Below are 23,932 nucleotides of genomic sequence, written 5' to 3' on the forward strand. Positions count from 1 at the left end.
AATCAGCCAAGACCTCAGAACAAAAATTGCAGAACGCCACAAGTCTGGTTCATCCTTGGGAGTAATTTCCAAATGCCTGAAGGTACCACGTTCATCTTTACAAATAATAGTATGCAAGTATAAACACCATGGGACCGCACAGCCATCATACCGCTCAGGAAGGAGACACGTTCTGTCTCCTAGAGATGAACGTACTTTATTGTGAAAAGTGCAAATCAATCCCAGAACAACAGCAAAGGACCGTGTGAAGATGCTGGAGGAAACAGGTCCAAAAGTATCTATATCCACAGTAAAACGAGTCTTATATCGACATAACCTGAAAGACCGCTCAGCAAGGAAGAAGCCACTGCTCATAAAACCGCTATAAAAAAGCCAGACTACGGTTTGCAACTGCACATGGGGACAAAGATCATACTTTTTGGAGAAATGTCCTCTGGTCTGATGAAACAAAAATAGAATTGTTAGGCCATAATGACCACGTTATGTTTGGAAGGAAAAGGGGGAGGCTTGCAAGCCGTAGAACACCATCCTAACTGTGAAGCACGAGGGTGGCAGCATCATGTTGTGGGGGTGCTTTGCTGCAGGACGGACTGTTGCACTTCACAAAATAGATGGCATCATGAGGAAAATTATGGGAAATTATGTGGATATATTGAAGCAACATCTCAAGACATCAGTCAGGAAGTTAAAGCTTGGTCGCAAATGGGTCTACCAAATGGACAATGACCCCAAGCATACTTCCAAGTTGCAAAGTCAAGGTATTGGAGTGGCCATCACAAAGCCCTGACCTCAATCCTATAGAAAATTTGTGGGCAGAACTGAAAAAGTGTGTGCGAGCAAGGAGGGACAACAAACCTGACTCAGTTACACCAGCTCTGTCAGGAGGAATGGGCCAAAATTCACCCAACTTATTGTGGGAAGCTTGTGGAAGACTACCCGAAACATTTGAACCAAGTTAAACAATTTCAAGGCAATGCTACCAAATACTAATTGAGTGTATGTAAACTTCTGAGCCTCTAGGAATGTGATTAAATAAATAAAAGCTGAAATAAATCATTATCTCTACTATTATTCTGACATTTCACATTCTTAAAATAAAGTGATGATCCTAACTGATCTAAGACAGGGAATTTTAACTAAGTTTAAATGTCAGGAATTGTGAAAAACTGAGTTTAAATGTATTTTACTAAGATGTATGTAAACTTCTGACTTCAACTGTACATCTACTGTAGGCTACATATTGAACTTCAATCATCTCAGGACTGTGGCACAATATAATAATCTATGGTAAGATCAGAATTGCCATCATAATCATTGGCCTGTACAGAGAATTAAGTCAAAACTACAAGTCCAAATCCACATCTCCATAATTTGCTTAGGAAAGAACCGATTTAGCAAACTCGCTACTGCAGGACAGCAACACAAGCAGACCAGAAGTCTGACAATGATGACGTTTTGCTTAGGATGTGATTTGATTGGTGTGAAGCCAAATCCAAACTGGCCTTCCTTGGTTGGCATTTTGCTGTGCCGGGACAACCCACAGTTGAGCTCAGCTCAATGCTGATTGGCTAATTATTTTATAAAAATGTTATCAAGGGAGGCCAAACGCTTGCTGGCATCAATCAATCAAATGCTACGGCAGCAACATGTTATACTCTTATTCCAGACAGCATCAGATACATGGGCTACACATACTAAGACAGAGGAGCGCTGTATCCCTCGCTCTGATTTCTCCGGTGAGATTCAGCCACTTGCGAATGGGAAAATTGTGAAACAGAGAGACGAAAGATAAATAAATTAAAATAATTTATCGGTCCCATGTATACACACGCTACTGGTAAAGGCAAGATGTTATCCAGAGCAAAGGAACTGATGGGATATGAAGCAGCCAGATTCCAGCTCAAATCAATTGCGTCTCAACTGTGTCTCGTGTGTGTGTGTGTGTGTGTGTGTGTGTGTGTGTGTGTGTGTGTGTGTGTGTGTGTGTGTGTGTGTGTGTGTGTGTGTGTGTGTGTGTGTGTGTGTGTGTGTGTGTGTGTGTGTGTGTGTGTGTGTGTGTGTGTGTGTGTGTGTGAGAGAGAGAGAAGGCGGGAGAGGAGAGGAAATGGGAGGAGTGGGCGGGGAGAGGTGGAGACAGAGTTATTACTACTCGTTGAGATGGGAGGTGGAAGCCGCATAGTAAATACAAAATACTTCATCTACCCTATTGATCTATTCTAGTTGTTCTAGATTCTGGCACTAGTGCAAAGCCATTAGATTTCTTGACAGGATGACACACACTGTTACTCACACTGTAACAATAAGAAGTTACTTCTGAGAAGGTGGTTAAGTGTTTATCTAATACTTCATGGTCTGTGTCTACACTGCTCTGATTGTAAGATCAGTTGATGCCAGATTCCTTCATGACAAGCCAACAGAGAAGCCACATATGGTCACAATCCTTCTCTGAAAAGGATAAATAATTAAACACGGAGTGTTTTCTGACACCTCTATCCTCTTCTGAAGGTGTGGAAAAATCTGCTTTGGTATGTGCAGTCCTGCCAAAGAGCGGCAAGGTTGAATTCCCTCAATCGCGGGCGTTTGTGTTCATTAAAAAAATTAAAAAATAGACATCACCCTGCCGGCACCTGTCAAACCATCAGAGAGAAAGGTCAAAAACCTCAGCTCACTTTATCTCCATGGCAACATTTGTCAATAGTCAAATACCACAAAGTTTCTCATAGCAAACTAGGCTTTATTACAGACACTAGTTTCAGCACATGTCACTGTATTAGAAAGTATGCCGTTCCTCTTGGATGTCTCGTAGATCCACCTTGCTTGTGGAATGGATGAATTGGTGCCTCTGAGACAGTCCAGATGGCTGTTTGAGGTCCTTGATCTTGTGTTTATATTTCATTGTGTTTGTGTTTTTTTGCTTGCTTATACAGTATATTAACTATGCATTTTGATGATGTTTTGTAACTTTCTCGAGGCCGTTGCTGTAAAGGAGAATGCATTCTCAGTCAACTCACCTGGTAAAATACGGAACAAATAAATGAAGGTACCAGCGGGGCTGTCTGTCCATCAGCTCCACCGCTTTAAAAGGACAAGGAACATTAGGGAAGCTCGGCATTACACCTCTATTCTCACACCGTGGCTCTGCTCTGTGGGTCAACGGTGGCCAGGCCACTGGTCGACATCACACCCCTGTTCTCACACCGTGGCTCAGTGGTGGCCAGGCCACTGGTCGACATCACACCCCTGTTCTCACACTGTGGCTCTGCTCTGTGGGTCAGTGGTGGCCAGGTCACTGGACGACATCACACCCCTGTTCTCACACCGTGGCTCTGCTCTGTGGGTCAGTGGTGGCCAGGCCACTGGTCGACATCAAACCCCTGTTCTCACACTGTGGCTCTGCTCTGTGGGTTAGTGGTGGCCAGGTCACTGGACGGCATCACACCCCTGTTCTCACACCTTGGCTCTGCTCTGTGGGTCAGTGGTGGCCAGGTCACTGGTCGACATCACACCCCTGTTCTCACACCTTGGCTCTGCTCTGTGGGTCAGTGGTGGCCAGGTCACTGGTCGACATCACACCCCTGTTCCCACACCGTGGCTCTGCTCTGTGGGTCAGTGGTGGCCAGGTCACTGGTCGACATCACACCCCTGTTCTCACACTGTGTCTCTGCTCTGTGGGTCAGCTGAGCTCATACAGCTAACCGCTTACAGAAGCGGTGTAGTGGTTCACAGCCTCTCGCCCTTTTATATGGATGACGGTGAGAACCCATCATCCCATCGCCAAATCCCTTTCGCAGCCTTACAGATCGAGGATCAAACACAGATCTTCCTCAGGGGTATTTAGCAAATGTTCTCTGTTACAAGAGCTGGGGAACACAAATGATCTGAGGATGGTTAAACAGATGTTAAAGATTTGAGTTCTTTAAAGTGCTCACTCGGGACGCATCTCTGCAGGTCTGCCCCATCCCCAAACGTGTCTGTATCCCTGATGAATGCATTCCTCTTGGGCTGAAACACTTTAGACATGGGCATTCCCCATGTTCATTGCAGCTGAGCACCAAATGACTTTGTTTAATCATTCTCTCTTTCAGCGTTTTTATTAATGGGCCTATATTACAAGTAATTCTGGATTGTTAGACATCAGAGATTTGATGTTATATCCATAAAAGCCGCAGGATGCCAGTCCTCCAGAGCCAGAAATAACAATTCCCTGCCCTATAATGTCTGACAGAAAATTGTGTCTGTTAATGTCATGACATCTACTGCTTCCTATTTAAGCAAGACCTGCTCGCATTGTGGTCATCATCTCACATATCTTATATTTAACAGTCTTAAATGTCATTGATACATTTATCTGTAGTCTAAGACCAGGTTGCTGGGTGCCTCAGTGACCAAAAGCTGAGTGAACAATCGACTGCAGCCTTTCCAATGGGCGTGTCTCACAAAGACATTTCCTTCATACTGTTGTTGTTACACAACATGACCAAAAGTATGTGGACACCTGCTCATCAAACATCACATTCCTAAATCATGGACATTGATATGGAGTTGCTTCCCCTTTGCTGCTTAAACAGCCTCCAAACTTCTGGGAAGGCTTTCCGCTAGATGTTGGAACATTGCTGCGGGAACTTGCTTCCATTCAGTCACAAGAGCAGGAGTGAGATCGGGCACTGATGTCAGGCGATTAGGTCTGGCTCGCAGTCGGCGTTCCAATTGATCCCAAAGGTGTTCCATAGGGTTGAGGTCATGGCTCTGCACAGTCCAGTCAAGTACTTCCACACCGATGTCGACAAACCATTTCTGTATGCTTTGTGCACGGGGGCATTGTCATGCTGAAACAAGACATTGCCTTCCCCAAACTGTTGCCACAAAGTTGGAAGAAGCACAGAATCATCTAGAATGTCATTGTGTGCTGTAGCGTTAAGATTTCCCTTCACTGGAACTAAAGGGCCTAGCCCGAACAATGAAAAAAAGCCCCAGACCATTATTCCTCCTCCACCAAACTTTACAGTTGGTAGCGTTCTCTTGAAATCTGCTGAACCCAAATGTGTTTGTCAGACTCCCAGATGGTAGCGTGATTCATCACTCCAGAGACTGCATTTCCACTGCTCTGGAGTCCAATGGCGGTGAGCTTTACACCACTCCAGTTGACGCTTGGCATTGCGCATGGTGATCTTAGGCTTCTGTGCAGCTGATCAGCCATGGAAACCCATTTCATGAAGCTCCCAACGAACAGTTATTGTGCTGACGTTGCTTACAGAGGCAGTTTGGAACTCGGTAGTGAGTGTTACAACTGAGGACATATGATTTTTGCGCGCTACACGCTTCAGCACTTAGCGGTCCCATTCTGTGAGCTTGTTTGGCCTACCACTTCGTGGCTGAGCCGTTGTTGCTCCTAGACTTTTCCACTTCACCATAACAGCACTTACAATTGACCAGAGCAGCTCTAGCAGGCCAGAAATTACACAAACTGACTTGTTGAAAGGTGGCATCCTATGATGGTGCCACATTGAAAGTCACTGAGCTTTTCAGTAAGGCCATTCTACTGCCAATGTTTGTCTATGGAGATTACATGGCTGTGTGCTCAATTTTATACACATGTCAGCAACGGGTATGGTTGAAATGGCCAAATCCACTAATTTGAAGGGGTGTCCACATACTTTTGTAAATATAGTGTACCTCATGCCTGAAAGGAAAAAGGCTGCACCACAAACAAATGATTAATATCCTGAAAACAAACTCTCGCAAATGAGGAGGACAGAGATCCACATTAAGGGCTATAAACAGACAGTGTCACTGTCACTGGACTGCAAGCAGGCAAGAAGTTAAACTATCGTCCTCTCCCTTGTCTGAGCTGGTGCCCCCACAGATTTCAGGGCCTCTTTTGACAATACCATGTGGACTGGAATTCTCCTCTATGCCATGTTTCATTCTAGCCCTGTACTGTTAACCTCATATAACCATTTGGATCTTGCCAGCTCACATTCTGTTTTGCTACACAGATGTAAGCTCGCAAAATCAGGATGGTTGTACGAGGCTACTTTTCTATAACTGTGGCATTTTATCATTTACTTTCTATGAATATATGGGAATTTTAAAATGCCTTCAGAAAGTATTCAAAATATATTTAATCCATTTTAAAAATTCAGGATGTAACACAACAAATGTGGAAAAAGTCAAGGCGTGTGAATACTTTCTGAAGGCATTGTAGATATTCTCTCTCCTCATTATTCATAAAGTTGACAATTCGGTACCCACCAAGCCACCAGCGGTTTGTGTTACCACTTTGAAGATGGCCAGAGACACCACACCTCCACGGGGGCAGCAGCTTCAGTCTGGGCTGTCTACTCCTGTTCACACACAGGCTGGGGGGCTGAAATGGCACTTACCATCTGACAGCTTTGACTTTGCAACCCCTAAATCTAACAGTCCAGGACATTCAGAAGAGGAGCACACTAGTGGGAGGTACAGGGGACTCTGATAGGCCATGTAAATCAAAAGTGAACCACATTTAGTCACTTCTAACTGCAAGTTGAGGCAACTTCATTAAGATTTGTATTAATGTGATACTGTGATATTAGTGCTGCGGTCGCAGGACTCCAGGAGAAGACAGCAGAGATGGAACTGACTTTAATAGCTGACTAGGCAAGGTCAACATGGCCTTTCAACAGCTTGGCTCCTCTAAAGCCTATACAAGTTGATGGGCTGAATCATGACAGGGGCAGAGAGAGGTGTTTGCCAATTAAGGACATATCATCTCCAAGAGCAAGAACGACTCCTCATGAAATAGGCATGGTTAGTGTATGAGGCTAAACAAAAACAATTTGGTTTCATATGAATGTGATAAGCATATGGGATGCTGCAGTGGCAACGGGGCGGAATGGTCTAAGTCTGCTCCTTGGGCTGTATAATCCACTTCAAAGCAATGTTTACGCTCCTTCTGGCGAGAGCAGACAGGGAGACACTGACTCATGCGTGATGAGGAGGAGTCCTGGCCAAGAAACATCTTGTGTTTGACTAAGCATCATATGGATGGCTAACAAACAACATTGACTCAATAGATATTTTCAGAAATCCATTGACAGTTCATTTATATGCAACTGTCAACTAAAGAAAGGGTAAGTCCTATAATGCCCTCCCAACTACATATATGTGTTCAAATAAAGCACGATTGGGCAATTTCTTCTAAGATATTGCTGTATCTGCAATATTTGACACCCATTTATCAAAATCTGCAAACTGTACAATACAGAAATGAACAGCTCTGCGGATACAGTAATTCCCATAGAACTAATACATGGAATGTGAACACGATCCAGTTAAGCATTGGCTCATATTATGTTTCAAAAAGGGCACAAGTGGGGAAGATGCCACAAATGTATTTATATTTCACAATCCATTATCTAATAGCTGTATGACAATACAAACTGGAATTACATAGCAGACAAGCAACCTTCATATATATATTTTTTAATTTATCCATTATTTTACCAGGTAAGTTGACTGAGAACACATTCTCATTTACAGCAACAACCTGGGGAATAGTTGCAGGGGAGAGGAGGGGGATGAATGAGCCAATTGCAAACTGGGGATTATTAGGTGACCATGACGGTTTGAGGGTCAGATTGGGAATTTAGCCAGGACACCGGGGTTAACACCCCTACTCTTACGATAAGTGCCATGGGATCTTTAATGACCTCAGATAGTCTGGACACCCGTTGAACGTCCCATCCGAAAGATGGATGTCCCCTATCTCTGCCCTAGGGCATTGGGATATTTTTTAGACCAGAGGAAAGAGTGTTTCTTACTGGCCCTCCAACACCACTTCCAGCAGTATTTGTCCACCCATCCAGGGACTGACCAGGACCAACCTGTTGGCATATACAGTGGGGAGAACAAGTATTTGATAACCTGCAAAATCGGCAGTGTTTCCTACTTACAACGCATGTAGAGGTCTGTGATTTTTATCATAGGTACACTTCAACTGTGAGAGACGGAATCTAAAACAAAAATCCAGAAAATCACATTGTATGATTTTTAAGTAATTAACTAGCATTCTATTGCATGACATAAGTATTTGATCACCTACCAACCAGTAAGAATTCTGGCTCTCACAGACCTGTTAGTTTTTCTTTAAGAAGCCCTCATGTTCTCCACTCATTACCTGTATTAACTGCACCTGTTTGAACTCGTTACCTGTATAAAAGACACCTGTCCACACACTTAATCAAACAGACTCCAACCTCTCCACAATGGGCAAGACCAGAGAGCTGTGTAAAAACATCAGGGATCAAATTGTAGACCTGCACAAGGCTGGGATGGGCTACAGGACAATAGGCAAGCAGCTTGGTGAGAAGGCAACAACTGTTGGCGCAATTATTCGAAAATGGAAGAAGTTCAATATGACAGTCAATCACCCTCGGTCTGGGGCTCCATGCAAGATCTCACCTCCTGGGGCAGCAATGATCATGAGGAAGGTGTGGGATCAGCCCAGAACTACACGGCAGGACCTGGTCAATGACCTGAAGAGAACTGGGACCACAGTCTCAAAGAAAACCATTAGTAACACACTACGCCGTCATGGATTAAAATCCTGCAGCGCACGCAAGGTCCCCCTGCTCAAGCCAGCACATGTACAGGCCCGTCTGAAGTTTGCCAATGTCCATCTGGATGATCCAGAGGAGGAATGGGAGAAGGTCATGTGGTCTGATGAGACAAAAATAGAGCGTTTTGGTCTAAACTCCACTCGGCATGTTTGGAGGAAGAAGAAGGATGAGTTCAACCCCAAGAACACCATCCCAACCGTGAAGCATGGAGGTGGAAACATCATTCTTTGGGGATGCTTTTCTGCAAAGGGGACAGGATGACTGCACCGTATTGAGGGGAGGATGGATGGGGCCATGTATCGTGAGATCTTGGCCAACAACCTCCTTCCCTCAGTAAGAGCATTGGAGATGGGTCGTGTCTGGGTCTTCCAGCATGACAACGACCCGAAACACACAGCCAAAGCAACTAAGGAGTGGCTCCGTAAGAAGCACCTCAAGGTCCTGGAGTGGCCTAACCAGACCTGAACCCAATAGAAAATCTTTGGAGGGAGCTGAAAGTCCGTATTGCCCAGCGACAGCCCCGAAACCTGAAGGATCTGTAGAAGGTCTGTATGGAGGAGTGGGCCAAAATCCCTGCTGCAGTGTGCGCAAATCTGGTGAAGAACTACAGGAAACGTATGATCTCTGTAATTGCAAACAAAGGTTTCTGTACCAAATATTAAGTTCTGCTTTTCTGATGTATCAAATACTTATGTCATGCAATAAAATGCTCATTAATTACTTAAAAATCATACAATGTGATTTTCTGGATTTTTGTTTTAGATTCCGTCACTCACAGTTGAAGTGTACCTATGATAAAAAAAAATTATAGACCTCTACATGCTTTGTGAGTAGGAAAACCTGCAAAATCGGCAGTGTATCAAATACTTGTTCTCCCAGCTGTATGTACATACTGGTGCGAGAGAGAAAAGACATTTAACTATTTGGAATGACCCCAAACAGGCACTCGCAACGGACAATAGGACAACGGTGAAAGCTGCAATATTGTGTACCATATTGAAATTCAACCCTGTCTATCTATCCAGATACACATCTCAAGCCTCCACACACACACACTCAGCTAAATAGCTAGATTTGTGAAGATAAAATACTTTTAGAATAATTATGCAAATTAGTGTGACTGTACAATTAGTCTTTCTAGAGACCTGCAGGATACTTCAACAGCCTCTGCACAGATCATTACAACAGTACATGAAATACACACTTTACTTTTCCCATTACAATGGAAAGCAGATGTTCAACTTGGGATAGAAGTTTTCCTCCCATGAAAAATCTGTCTTAGAGCATTAAGGGTTCCTGCTATAGACCAATCGCTACTTCAGCACACCAACTGCACTCAAAGCAATGTCGTATTACATCATATACAGCCCACCTTTTCCACTACTTGGGCAAAACCTTGACTTTTATATCAAATCAAATTGTATTTCTCACATGCTTCGTAAACAACAGGTGTAGACTAACAGTGAAATGCTTACAGGCCTTTCCCAACAATGCCGAAAGAAAACAATAACGGAAATAACAGAAAAATGGAAAACTTATAACACAAGAAATAAATACACAATGAGTAATGATAACTTGGCTATATACACGGGTAAGGGGATACCTAATCAGTTGCACAACTGAATGCATTCAACCGAAATGTGTCTTCCAACTCCTCAGAATCAGAGAGGTGCAGGGGGCTGCCTTAAATAGACACCCATGAAGCAGTTATTGGGGGTTAACTCAATGAAATGTATTTATAAAGCCCTTTTATACATCAGCCAATGTCACAAAGTGCTATACAGAAACCCAGCCTAAAGCAATGCAGAAGCCTTACTCAAGAGCAGAACGGCAGATTTTTTTCTACCTTGCCAACTCTGGGTTTTGAACCATCAACCTCTCAGTTTCTGGTCCAATGTTCTTAACCGCTAGGCTACCTATCGCCCCCAAAAAAGTATGTATTCGATCATTTGCCATTACATATTGTTTTGGCAGGCACTGTCAAGAATATTGTTCAAACCACCAGCAATAATTGGAGGTTGAACTGCAAGAACTGAAGATGCTGCACTTGCCTCTTCCTGTACCAGTACAAAGTAGATGTGCAGGGGTACGAGGTAATCGAGGTAGATATGTACATATAGGTAGGGATAAAGTGATAGATATTGAACAGTAACAGTAGCATATGTGATGAGTCAAAAGAGTGCAAAGAGGGTCAATGCAGATCGTCCGGGTAGCTATTGGTTAACTATTTGACTAACTATTTAGCAGGCTTATAGCTTGGGAGTAGAAGCTACTCAGGGTCCTGTTGGGTCAAGACTTGGTGCATTGGTACTGGTTGCCGTGCGGTAGCAGAGAAAACAGTCTATTACTTGGGTGGCTGTTATACAATATGTTGCTGCTCTGATCATTCTTAAATCGGCGTATTCATTTTTAACATATTGAGACAGCAGCACGCTATTGAGACACGATGGGGTAAATGGGGCAAAGCAAACATCTCACAATAGAATCATGTGATTCACGACAAAGAAGGAAAGTGAACAAACCAAAATTATGAGAAAAATATGCAGCGAGTGATTAGGCCAATGATAGTTGTTGTTGTGAACAGGAGATGACAGGGACGATGGGGATAATTCTACTACAGTACCTGCTATGGTTTACATCTCCACTCACTGGAGACACTAATACTTGGGATTTACATACACTATCAGTCTGTGTCCTACTAACAAAGCCATGGTGGAGGAAACACTACAAAAGAGATCCATACTGCAGTGAGGAGCCATTTTAGAAAATAACTATGCTTTATGGTAAAGTAATGATTCTCTGCAGTCAGGTGCAGTATCCTCACTTCACATTTTCCTATAACAACATTTGACTGTTTCCTCTGTAAGAGTTATTAGACAGTGAGATGGAGAAAGCCTTGGGGTACAGAGGAGGAATCAGAAATTGCTATGTTTGCTCAAGACAAGGAGAGGAAGGAGCAGAAAGAAATCTCATTATAAGTAGCGTTTTCAGTGCCTAAGTGCCCAATGGATCATACTCCAGCAGCACTAGACTAGCTTTAACTGCAGCATTTCTCCCCCAGCAAATGCAGTGGCTGCTCTTCCTCAGAAACACTAGCAGTCAAGCATACCACAGATAACATTGCTACATTCCACACTTAACTTATTTATTGATGCTTTTGATTTATTGATTTTTCTATTATGTCACAGGAGTTAGGGACACTGTAAAAGCATGCTGTCTAATAGGGCATGTTGGTACATGTAAACGGTGATGAGGTGTGATAATCTGATAATACTAATTAGACATATTGTTGCAGTGATATTCTTGAGGATGTTTTTACATGAACCACTACACACATGTTGTTCCTGTCCTGAGAAATGAAAATGATACTGTTTCTCAACTAAGATGAACCTACACAAATTAATGGAAGTCTTGAAATATACAGCAGTTGTGTAGTTCGTTAGCCATTTGATGGTTACTCGAACATCCAAACAACCCACACAATTAACATCCCAATAGTAGTGAAGACAGGCAAATACCAGTGTTTCCCCTATATGCACTGCAAAATGCACTATAATGTATTGTAGATGTAAAATGTATGCCCCAGGAAAACCCCAACCAGTCACGGAAACGTGCTGAAAAGAAGATGGAGAACAAGCTATGACGGAAAAATAGTGGATTTTTGGTGCAGACAGACTTTGCCTGTCTTCACTGCTATTGGGATGTTAATTATGTGGGTTGTTTGGATGTTCCAGTAACCATCAAAAGGCTAACGAACTACACAACTCCTGTATATTTCAAGACTTCAAACAGAGCAAAAATAATATTTGCAATATTTTTCAAAAGGATACGATACAATATATCTTCAAAAACAATAATCAGGATATGTAACTGTATCGAATTTTCCAACATCCCTACTGCTTGCTTGCCTGCCTGCCTGCGAAGGGACGACAGCATGATGGATTGGGGGCAAGAGGCTGGTGGGTTAATGCTCTTTTCCTCAAATGTCCAAAAGCACATTTATGAAATGCTCACTCAGTCAGGCGTCCATAGAGGACGGTCTCTACAGAACTGGTGGTGTAACATAACGTGGTAAACACGAGCCTCACTAGGGGGAAATCACTGTACTGGTGCTTGGACTGCACGGCTGACACCGGACCCATAGAGACCTTGCAAGAAGAACTGTAGAATGGAAATTATAAGTTGCTCATTTGAAGCAACTTCGTGAGTACAACATCTCTGTATTTTAGGTTGGTTGTTAGTACTGTTGAATCATACCTGCATCTCTCAGCACCGTTCATTGTTACAAATCCTGAATAACCTACATGCTAACTTAGAAACGGAAGTAAGAGAGGCAGACCTTTGCATACTGTATGCCCTCCCATGCTGAGCTGGAGAGAGAGAGAGAGGATGCAGGGAACTAAAGATCTGGAGAGCATAAAGCAACCGTCAGTCAGTACTCATTCCGTTCCAGAACTGTCATGGCCAGGTCTTATGGATGAGTTGGAAGAGTAGGAGTCACCAATGGGGAGAGTATGAGACAAGCTTCTTAGGATCTGCTGGGACTCCCAGCCTATCAATACCATCAAGCACCTGTCCCAAGACTGTTCCTGAGATGCCCTGTAAAGGAACATGACAAGTACTCTCTCCAGACATTTGTTCTTGGTGCCCCAGCACTGAATCATGCCTGGCCCACTGGCCCTCCCAACATTCATTTCTTATAGATTTGTTCTTGCATCTGAAAAATGTGTTGAAACATTGATGGTCCCACTCCGAGTAACAACTTTGGGATTGGAATGACTGTTCCAATGCAGATGTATACGACTGCAGATGTTCTAATCAGGAAATCTATCATTTGAATAAGGCACAAATTGAATAAATGTCCCACCTGCCGTTTCTCTTCATTGACTTCCAAGATAATATTACCATCTAGTTAATATTTCTATTTTGATCACTTTCCGTCTTTTTAAAGCCACTATTCTGACAGACTGTTTGAAATCAGACTCAGAGTTAGCTCTCCTCAAAGCATGAGATTTAAATGATGAAACGGATGTTGATGAATAAATCACACCGACAAATGGACCTCTCTCTGTCTGTAAGAGAGAAAATACGAGTTGAAGAAGAAGTGAACTCGGTTGAATTCCTTTCCCGTAGTTGGAGGGAAGATCCGAGTTACGAGGCTGAAGTTGTCGGCTCTTGGATAACAAGATGTACAGTGAGCACAGGCATGCAGAGAGAGAGAGATGTAGAGAAGAGTTGAACGGAGAAAAGGCCCAGGTCTCTACTAATCACATTGAGCCCTTAAGCCCAAAGTGGATGGTGGGTTAGAGCGTTGAGTCCCTCAAAGACAGAACCAGGTCATTCTTAGAGAGAGAGCGTGAAGCCAGGAGAATATCCTTAAGCCAAAGCTGTGACATCATGCCTTCATATTTGACTTTGAATAATTTTCATAACAACTGTTTGTAACTATTTTCCCCCCTTCTAAAATGCAACACTGCTTGATAAAATACAGTAAATCTAAGAGCCTGTACATCGACATGACAGACAAATTAGGGCTTAACTGTTCAATGCTATCTGTGTGAAAACAACTAGAGCGTATCATGTCCATCAGGACACCATCTCACTGTGTTGTACTGGAAATAAACCCCCACTGTCATCCGATCTATTGGCCAACATGCAATCATTGGAAAATAAAATCGATGACCTACGGTCAAGATGAAACTACCAACGGGACATTAAAAATCATAATATCTTGTTTCACTGAGTCGTGGCTGAAAGATGACATGAAAAACATACAGCTGGCAGGTTATACACCGTTTCAGCAGGATAGAACAGCAGCCTCTGGTAAGACAAGGGGTGGTGGTCTAAGTATATTTGTAAACAAAAGCTGGTGCACAACATCCAAGGTTTTGCTCACCTGAGGTAGAGTATCTCATGATAAGCTGTACACCACACAATCTACCTAGAGAGTTTATCTATATTCTTCGTAGCTGTCTATTTACCGCCACAAACCGATGCTGGCACTAAGACCACAATCAATGACCTGTCTACTGCCATAAGCAAACAGGAAAACACTCATCCAGAGGCGACGCTACTAGTGGCCGGGGACTAATGCAGGGAAACATAAATCCATTTTTACCTCATTTCTACCAGCATGTTAAATATGCAACTAGAAGGAAAAAAACTCTAGACCACCTTTACTCCACACAGAGACGTGTTCAAACAGGCAAATCGTCAATACAGGACTAAGATCGAATCGTACTAGACCGGCACTGACGCTCGTCAGATGTGGCAAGGCTTGCAAACTATTACAGACTACAAAGGGAACCACAACTGAGAGCTGCCCAGTGACATGAGCCTACAAAACGAGCTAAAGAACTTCTATGCTCGCTTTGAGGCAAGTAACACTGAAACATGCATTCCGGATGACTGTGTGGTCATGCTCTCCGCAGCCGATGTGAGTGAGCCCTTTAAACAGGTCAACATTCACAAGGCCACAGGGCAAGATGGATTACCAGGATGTGTACTCCGAGCATGCCCTGACCACCTGGCAAGTGTCTTCAATGACATGTTCAACCTCTCCTTCTCTGAGTCTGTAATACCAACATGTTTCAGGCAGACCACCATAGTGTTCTTGGGTACAGGGACTAAGGTAACCTGCCTAAATGACTACCGACCAATAGCACTCACATCTGTAGCCATGAAGTGCTTTGAAAGGCTGGTCTTGGCTCACATCAATTCCATTATCCCAGAAACCCTAGACCCACTCCAATTTGTATACCACCCCAACAGATCCACAGATGATGCCATCTCTATTGCATTCCACACTGCCCTTTCACACCTGGACAAAAGGAACACCTATGTGAGAATACTATTCATTAACTACAGCTTAGCATTCAACACCATAGTGCCCTCAAAGCTCATCACTAAGCTAAGGACCCAGGGACCAAACACCTCTCCCTTCAACTGGATTCTGGTCTTCCTGACGGGCCTCTCCCATGTGGTAAGGGAAGGTAACAACACATCCACCACACTGATCCTCAATACAGGGGACCCTGAGGGGTGCGTGCTCAGTCCCCTCCTGTAGTCCCTATTCCCTCATGACTGCACAGCCAGGCATCACTCCAACACCATCATTAAGTTTGATCATCTACAACGACAAGACAGCTTATAGGGAGGAGGTCAGAGACCTGGCCGTGTGGTGCCAGGACAACAACCTCTTCAACAACGTGATCAAGACAAAGGAGATGATTGTGGACTACAGGAAAAGGAGGACCGAGCACATCCCCATTCTCATTGACGTGGCTGTAGTGGAGCAGGTTGAGAGCTTCAACCTAACATGGTCCGAGCACACCAAGACAGTCGTGAAGAGGGCACGACAAAACCTATTCCCCCTCAGGAGACTGAAAAGATTTGGCATGGGTCCTCAGATCCTCAAAAGGTTCTACAGCTGCACCATCGAGAGCATCCTGACTGGTTGCATCACTACCTGGTATGGCAACTGCTCGGCCTCCAAACACAAGGCACTACAGAGGGTAGTGCGTACGGCCCAGTAAATCACTGGGGCCAAGCTTCCTGCCATCCAGGACCTCTATACCAGGCGGTGTCAGAGGAAGGCCCTAAAAATGGTCAAAGTCTCCAGCCACCCTAGTCATAGACTGTTCTCTCTGCTACCGCACAGCAAGCGGTACCAGAGCACTAAGTCTAGGTCCAAGAGGCATCTAAACAGCTTCTACCCCCAAGCCATAAGACTCCTGAACATCTAATCAAATGGCCACCCAGACTATTTGCATTGCCCCCTTCCCCCCTCTTTTTTACGCTGCTGCTGCGCTCTGTTATTACCTATGCATAGTCACTTTAATAACTCTACCTACATGTAGATATTACCTCAATTACCTTAACTAACCAGTGCCCCCGCACATTGACTCTGTACCGGTACCCCCTGTATATAGCCCCGCTATTGTTATTTTACTGCTGCTCTTTAATTATTATTATTTTTTATTTTTTGGGGTGGGTGGGGCTATTTTTCTGCATTGTTGGTTAAGGCCTTGTAAGTCAGCATTTCACTGTAAGGTCTAAACCTGTGGTATTCGGCGCATGTGACAAATACAATTAGATTTTATTTGATTTTATTTGAACTGTCATTCGACTTCTGGCTTTGAGAGACACGGTACGCTACATTGAAATATTCTGTGGGTTGCCCTGACCCTTATGGTGCTGGAGAAAAAAAGATAGAGACATACCTGCTGCTTAGTTAGTTAGTGATTAACTGATACTATGTGTATACCAAGCTGTTAGTAGACACACACACACACACACCAAGCTGTTGGTAGACACACACACACACAGGAAAAAAAAATACCTTGAAGCCATTGCGACACTTCACATTAGCAGTGTGCCAAAATGTGTTTACGTGACAGATGCAACTTTAGCCCTTCCAGGGAAAACACAGACTTCACATAATGCAATATCAACAACAGCAGCAGCAGCAGAGACCTAAACAATGCCATGGATCTCATTAGCACACCTGAACCTTCCCCTGCGTTAGGCAGACGTGTCACACTGCATGATTATATGCTAATTCAAGAAGCACAACAAACAAACTTTCCATGCAAACACTCTATGCATGGAAAGTGAATTGCTTCAATTGTGACTTCTCTGTCCAGCGCTGTAATAGACAATGTGTGCACGGTGAGGCAAACAAAACAGCTCGACAGAATATAAGGAATGACTGTTTGGTCTATGACCCTGCTCGCCTGGATGTTGACTTCTCATCTTCCTCCTCCTCATCTTCCTCCCCGTCCCCACCAGGGACATCTGCATCTCCAAAATGAGCCTATGGAGAAGAGAATTTGATGCATTCACTTGAAGGCTTCGAGTTGTTTACCATGACAACAGTGCCAAAGAGTAGAGATGGCTTCAATCCTTTGTACATGACTGGTAGATTATGTGGGTTACGCAGTTCAGTGCCCGAGCAAATAATGTAAAGCTCCAGTAGGAGGCTTCGAAGGTTACAAACAGTGTTCCGCACCCTAATACCCTACAGGTGGATCTTTCTAGAGAATCTGCCTTTGAGAAAGAAAGAGACAGAGAGAAAGAAAGAGCAACTCGGGTCTAACTCATTACCCCAAACTAACTCATCCCCGTAGCCTGTTGACTTTGTTCATATGCAGAATCCAGAGAAAGAAAACTCCACAGAGACCTCCCAAACATGCCACTTCAGTGGGATCAAGCTCGCTGAGTCATGACTCATGAGGGAGCAGTGAATAGTCACTGCGTCTCAGAGAAAAAGCTGACTCCCTTCACTGTCTATTCTCTCAAATACATCCTCCCATAATACCATATTGCCTGCTGGATCTGTAAATCTGAATGTCTTACTCCTCCACCACCTGGCTGTGCACTGTGACAGAGGCTCTTTGGCTCCATATGTCTGAGCAGATGAAGAAGCTGGCAGAGGAACGTCGTCTTTCCTGTGGTCACACTCAGAGTCCAGGTAGGAGGTCATTGTATTATGAGCCCTGTGTAATGCAGAGCGCAGGACAGAGAGATGGAGGGGGAACCCGCAGACACACAGGCTAGTCTGTGTCCAATGAAAGCATTTACACGATATATACAAAAGTATGTGGACACGCCTTCAAATTAGTGGATTTGGCAATTTCAGCCACAACTGTTGCTGACAGGTGTATAAAAATGAGCACAGAGCCATGCAATCTCCATAGCCAAACATTGGCAGTTGAACGGCCTTACTGAGAAGCTCAGTGACTTTCAACGTGGCACCGTCATAGGATGCCACCTTTCTAACAAGTCAGTTTGTCAAATTTCTGCCCTGCTAGAGTTGCCCCGGTCAACTGTAAGTGCTGCTATTGTGAAGTGGAAATGCCTAGGAGCAACAACGTCTCAGCCACAAAGTGGTAGGCCAAATAAGCTCACAGAACAGGACCGACTAGTGCTGAAGCGCATAAAATGCATCTGTCCTCGGTTGCAACACTCACTACCGAGTTCCAAAATGCCTCTGGAAGTAACGTCAGCACAATAACTGTATGTCGGGGCTTCATGAAATGGGTTTCCGTGGTCGAGCAGCCGCACACAAGCCTAAGATCACAATGCACAATGCCAAGCATTGGCTGGAGTGGTGTAAAGCTCACTGCCATGGGACTGGAGCAGTGGAAACACGTTCTCTGGAGTGGCAAATCACGCTTCACCATTTGGTGACAGACAAATCTGGGTGTGGAGGATGCTAGGAGTATGTTACCTGCCCCAATGCATATTGCCAACTGTAAAGTTTGGTGGAGGAGGAATAATGGTCTGGGGCTGTTTTTCAGGGTTTGGGCTAGTCACCATAGTTCCAGTGAAGGGAAATCTTAACTTAGAGCATACAATGATATTCTAGGCGATTCTGTTCTTCCAACTTTGTGGCAACAGTTTGAGGAAGGCCCTTTCCTGTTTCAGCATGACAATTCCTCAGTGCACAAAGCGAGGTCCATGCAGAAATTGTTTGTCGAGATTGGTGTGGAATAACTTGACTGGCCTGCACAGAGCACTGCCCTCAGCCCCATCGAACACCTTTGGCATGAATTGGAACCCAGACTGTGAGCCAGGCCTAATCGCCCAACATCAGTGCCCGACCTCACTAATGCTCATGTGGCTGAATGGAAGCAAGTCCCCTCAGCAATGTTCCAACATCTAGTGGAATGCCTTCCTAGAAGAGTGAAAGCTGTTATAGTAGCAAAGGGGGTTTTGGAATGAGATGTTCAACGAGCAGATGTCTACATACTTTTGGTCATTGAGTGTATGCCTTTGAAGCATTGCGGTCTAAGGCACTGCATCTCAGTGCTAGAGGTGTCACTACAGACCCTGGTTTGATCCCGGGGCTGCATCACAACCGGCCATGATTGGGAGTCCCATAGTGCGGCGCACAATTGGCCCGAGGTCGTCCAGGTTAGGGGAGGGTTAGGCAGGGGTAGGCCATCATTGCAAAATAAGAATTTATTCATACTTAACTGACTTGCCTAGTTATATTAAGGCTAAATGAAAAATGTATAAAAAATTGCAGGGGGTTTTCTTTCCAGAGAGGAGCCAACAACATGGGATGGCAAAGGAGCCTAAGAGTTGATGGGAGATGAAATTGTAAACGAAACCACTAAAGTCTGATGTATAGCATCTCTTTCTGTGATCTCATAAGGGAAGGGCTTCAAATAGCATCAGTCCACTCTATCCTTCAGACAATAAGAATGGAGTGGAGGAGGAAAAACTGGAGAAGGAGGAGGAGGAGGAAAGGAGGAAAGTGGAGGAGGAGGAAAGGAGGAAAGTGGAGGAGGAAAGGAGGAAAGTGGAGGAGGAGGAAAGAAGGAATGTGGAGGAGGAGGAAAGGAGGAAAGTGGAGGAGGAGGAAAGGAGGAAAGTGGAGGAGGAAAAGCTGGAGAAGGAGGAGGAGGAAAAGTGGAGGAGGAGGAAAAGCTGGAGAAGGAGGAGGAGGAAAAGCTGGAGAAGGAGGAGGAAAAGTGGAGGAGGAGGAAAGTGGAGGAGGAAAAGCTGATAAAGAAGTATATAGGCATACCGTTTTTCCAAACTGTTGAAACCTCCCCTCTGCTCTGCTGCAGAACAAGACAAATCTCTTAGGTTAGTGTTTGTATTCGGTGGCCTGTGGTCGAGGACAGGCCTGAGTCCTGCTCTGCAGCTGGACAGAAATGGGCGCTCTGGGTGTAGACCCTTTGGTGCTTGCCGACCCACTTTCTTCTGCCATTTTTGTAGCGCACTTAACCATCCATGTTCAGTACAGAAGACAGCACTCCATTATCTTCCCTTGAGAAACCTGTGAATTTGTTGTACTCAAAATCTTTCATGTGATTTTTCATTTGCACTGGACCATTTTGGGGCTTATTTAAGGCTTCAGTTTAGATTTTTATTAATTATTTCTGTTATAATTGTTTTACTTTAAACCCCCTTTCTCCCCCAATTTCGTGATATCCAGTTGGTATTTTTTTTACAGTCTTGGCCTATTTCTAACCCATTCAATATTGTTTTTTTTTACTAGACTGTGCAACACGCACACGCACACACAAGCACACACACAGTATATGAACTGCATCATTGCCTTTAGTCACAGTGAGCAGATACACGTAGGTCCTCTGAATCAAACATTTATGAGAGTGCTTCGATATGAAAACCTAAGGTTGCATTAGAATTTGATATGTTTTCTCTTGACTCATTTTCATCCCGCATTGAGATAATTTACTAATTTATTTTTTTTGTTTGTCGTTTATGGACAGTTTGGAGAACATGAACTAGGCTATTTGTTACACGTCGTCAGTGAATATACTAGTTGGTCATGGCGTTTGGTTTGAAAGAATTTGTCTATAGGCTAAATAACACCGATCTGAGTAACCCTCGATAACAGCAAATATTCTCGATATATTTCAAGGTTATTCGATATGTAGCCTACCTGTTCAGTGATGCTCTGCCGTTTCCAATAATTTGACCAAATCACAGGAGAAAAGGCTATCTGGCAAGTATGGATAGATTTAAAAGTATTACAAATAATAGAGATATGTTTTATTTATCGATACGAAAAGTAACATTAAAGCCTTCGGATTGGTGTCGCATTTCCCGTTAGAAGACAGTGTCCCGAGTAAGTCGATTCAACTGGCGCTTTCTGTAACATATACCGATGTAAGTGAATAAAAAGCGTACCGCACAAATAGTCCGCATGGTAAATGTGCAGTTTCCCACTTAAAACAAATGCACCTTTTAATGGAATGACAGCATCGCGTTCTCATCAGAACCATCTCAAAGCCGATGTATACACTTCCCTCTACTGCAGCTAAGGCAAGGGGAAACCTGTTAACTTAACGCAATTATGTGCACACCACAAACAGCAGGTTGTTGCTTGTGAATGAAACACTGCAGTATATCATATCGAGGATGGCGTTCAATGCCTGTCAATGATTAACATTGACATACACAAAACATTGGACAACAATTTACTGACAACCAGACACACAAAACACACATTCTCACCAGAAAACAACGTTTCTTCGCGCTCTTATTTTCTTCCGACTTTGGATTTTCGTTGCGTCAATGCGCGCTGTTTTGTTCCAACTGACTTCTACGGCAATTCTTATGTATGTCCACTGGATTTTGAAGGTTTTTTTGGTAGGGTGAAATTATGATAGGGAAAGTGCTGTCATCGTGGAAAGCCTGCCCTCTTCAAACTAACCTTCCCGCCCCCTCATTCTACCCCTCTCAGATTGGTGCTGGCTACCTACCAGCAAATCCCCCCCAAAACACTTTTTGCACACACTTAACTACCTTTGCAACCATACTTGTGCCCTAAATTAACATGAAAACAGTCACAAAACAGCTTTAAATGTCTGCTGCCCTATCTTCAGTGTTTTGTGGTGAGTAGCTAGCTACCATAATGTCATTCACCACTTTGTCTTATGCGTGATTAGGCAGGGGATGAAGATATTATTGGTTATAGCCTACATCAGTTTAGAAGCATCCACCAAACACTGCCTACAGTATGTCCTGTTGTAGCCCATCTACCTCATGTGGTCCAGACAGGCGGGCCCATCAGACAATGTTCTGCCTTGGCCCATGACTCAAATTGCTTCATTATGCACAACATCCAGTTAAGCTACACATGATGGAGCTAATTTGGCCAAAATAAAGAGAGCCATCTGCTTTTTACGTTGAAAGCTACAGTGCCCTTGACTTGTCTGTACTATTTAGCCCCTGTGTGTGTGTGTGTGTGTGTGTGTGTGTGTGTGTGTGTGTGTGTGTGTGTGTGTGTGTGTGTGTGTGTGTGTGTGTGTGTGTGTGTGTGTGTGTGTGTGTGTTGGTTTGAAACAGCTCTATGTCCTAAAGTCACAACAACACACAACCCTGTCAGTATCACAGAAGGGCTCCTCTCAGTGTTTTAACAGAGGTCCATTGCACAATAATTAACTTATTTGGCCTCCGCTGCATTTTTAGAAAGGGCTGAAGTCACTGCTATGGCGACAGTTTCAATCACCTGATTGTCTTCAGCTTGTTTTCAAACCTCACTATACTTGTTTTTCAACCCATTATGTTATTCTCTATGATTATACCAACGTACTAGCCTAAGTCCCATTATGAATTGCTTTGGTAGTGCCAGAGGAGGTGCATCAGGTACAAGGTTCATGATTTAGTGTGGAGTCATGGACAGCATACAGTATATAACTGTTAGCACATAGTACTACATCATAACACACGTGCACCTGTTGATCTGCCCGTCCCACCATACATAAATAACACATATACTGTTGCCAGATATTTTCCGAACACATTACTCCTACAGGTTTCCTTCATGTTTTATTGATGTCTCACTCATGTAGGCTGTGTGTGAACACAGCTGAGAAGACCACAGGAAATACAAAGACCTCAGAACACACCAAAGTAATCATCCTCTCCCTCATTGGTTTAGAACAGGTGGCGGCTTATAAGACATCTAAGAAGTCAACTTTTGTTTTCAGAGAGCGAAGTAAGGCAGCAAGCGGTTCACTGTACTCTGAGGGTTACAGCAGGGAGGTGTATAGGCCTCTGAGAATATTCCATGAGTAATTACTTAGTTAAAATGTCATTTCTATACACTTGAAGAGTGAATAAGTGAATCTGGGTTCAAATTCGAGTATATTAGTTTAACTATCTAGTTAATTAGCCAAATACTTGTATTGTAACTTGACAGAGCACTATTGTGTTGATATATCTACAGTATATGCATCCAGTGTGTATTTAAAGTAATTCAGTCATTATTATACTACAAACTGTTGAAACCCATCAGCTGTTTCTGAAATGTACTGTACCTGGCATTGAATTTGGTTCAGCAGTCTGATTGTGCTGACGTTCACCCAAGATGTGCTATTTCTCTCATACTATTTAGCAAACATTCTTTGTTTGAAGATCACTACCAGTGCAAATCAAAGAGAGTGTCATTGGAAGGAAAGAGATGCAGGCTTCCAAAAATAAAAGTTTCTCCTCCTACTAGGACATTGATTTGAAAGGCTTAATCAGTAGAATTTATGTGTTTGGTCTTGCTTCTCAGCATAATCTAAGGACAGCTGAAAAGCTATCTAGGACAGTAGGCTTCCAATAGGTATAGTGAACAAAAATATACATTTGACATGTAAGTAGTTGGTCCCATGTTTCATGAGTGGAAATAAAAGATCCCAAAAACTTTCCATACTCACAAAAAGCTTATTTCGCTCCAATTTTGTGCACAAATTTGTTTATATCCCTGTTAGTGAGCATTTCTCCTTTGCTAAAATAATCCATCCAACTAACAGGTGTGGCATATGTAGAAGTTGATTTAACAGCATGATCATTACACAGGT

At 43.6% G+C, this 23,932-nt stretch overlaps 1 protein-coding gene across 4 annotated transcripts in view; it reads right to left on the reverse strand.

Moving 5' to 3' along the window:
- Positions 1-21,752, reverse strand: part of gabra3 (gamma-aminobutyric acid type A receptor subunit alpha3) — a 192,418-nt gene extending 170,666 nt beyond the window's left edge. For all 4 annotated transcript variants that reach the window (XM_064971858.1, XM_064971856.1, XM_064971857.1 and 1 more), the window contains exon 1: positions 21,597-21,752. The gene's annotated coding sequence lies outside the window, so the exon portion shown is untranslated. The remainder of the gene's footprint in view (positions 1-21,596) is intronic.
- Between the last annotated feature and the right edge of the window lie 2,180 nt (positions 21,753-23,932).

Source organism: Oncorhynchus masou, chromosome 8 (assembly GCF_036934945.1).
Source record: "Oncorhynchus masou masou isolate Uvic2021 chromosome 8, UVic_Omas_1.1, whole genome shotgun sequence".
NCBI classification, from domain to species: Eukaryota; Metazoa; Chordata; class Actinopteri; order Salmoniformes; family Salmonidae; genus Oncorhynchus; species Oncorhynchus masou.